Here is a 1,496-nt window from a genome sequence, read left to right as displayed (position 1 = left end):
ATATGCAGAGAGAAAGAGAGGGGGAGAAGGAGAGAGGGAAAGGAAATAAATGTGACTATAAAAACAAAAGTTGGTAGTGGTATTCGAGTGAAACACTATTTGTGACAAAGCAGACGATTTGATTATCGCTGACATTGCATTTCACCGTCAAACATGTTTTCTTTGCAAAACATCTTACGACAGCGTCAGTCACAGCAAGAGCAACCAACAAATCGGTGAGCATAACTCTACGCCGAGGGTGGCTAATTCGTGGCCTTTGAGTTTTCCGAGTGTGGTCTTTCGGAAAAAAATATTAAAAAATTGAGATTTTGCATTAAAAAAAATTGGGGATATTTCATGAATTTATTCATTATTTTTATCTTTTCTTTGTTCTAGTCATCGGATTACGGTTATAAACACCTTCCACACTGCAATTGTCTTATAGTTTTGTCTTCTTGAAATTAAAATTTTGTTCTCAAATAGCTGACGATATATTTTAAAAGGTGGAGGCGCAATGGCCCAGTGATTAGGGCAGCGGACTCGCGGTTTCGATTCCAAGACTGGGCGTTGTGTGTGTTTATTGAGCGAAAACACCTAAAAGCTCCACGATGCTCCGGCAGGAGGTGATGGCGACCCCTGTTGTATTCTTTCGCCCCAACTTTCTCTCACTCTTTCTTCCTGTTTCTTGAGTAACGCTGCGATGGACTGGCGTCCCGTCCTGCTGGGGGGAACACATACGCCATAGAAACCGGGAAACCGGGCCCCATGAGCCTGGCTAGGCTTTAAAAGGGCGCATAATAATAAAAATAATAATATTTTAAAAGATCTCAAAGGAGATTTGGCTGCTATTTCCAGCAGCTGGTTTAGTGCAAGGAAATGTGTGTGTGTGTGTGTGTGTGTGTGTGTACTATTGCGTGTTTATGCGTGTTTGTGTCTTGTCATGAGATTGTGGGAGTGTGTGAATATGTATCCAATTATGTGTGCTTGAGTAGCCAGGTCCTATATTTTAGTGTGTGTGTGTGTGTGTGTGTGCGCGTGTGTGTGCGTGTGTGTGTGTGTGTGCGTGCGTGACTGTCTAACTTTCTACGTAATTATGTGTCTCTGTGTGCATATGATTGCGACTGCATGCCTGTGTATGTATGTGACTGTGTGTTTATATTTATATATACAAATACACACATACACACATACATGAATGCATATATATATATATATATATATGTGTGTGTGTGTGTGTGTGTGTGCGTGTGTGTGTGTGTGTGTGTACATGCATGTATCCGTGTTTTATCCTTACGCACTCAAATATATTTATCTTCATCCCTCCATATCATGAAACACCACGCCCATCCATATCCACCCACAATCATTTCTCTCTTTCTCTCTCACCCCCTACACTCCCATTACCCCTTCCTAGTCTTCATCGTTATTCCCTACGTACATATATACATATATACATACATGCACACATACATACACACATACATGCATACACATTTTTTCATATATATATATATATA

Source organism: Octopus bimaculoides, chromosome 14 (genome assembly GCF_001194135.2).
Source record: "Octopus bimaculoides isolate UCB-OBI-ISO-001 chromosome 14, ASM119413v2, whole genome shotgun sequence".
NCBI classification, from domain to species: domain Eukaryota; kingdom Metazoa; phylum Mollusca; class Cephalopoda; order Octopoda; family Octopodidae; genus Octopus; species Octopus bimaculoides.
Note: the sequence above shows the minus strand (reverse complement) of the source record.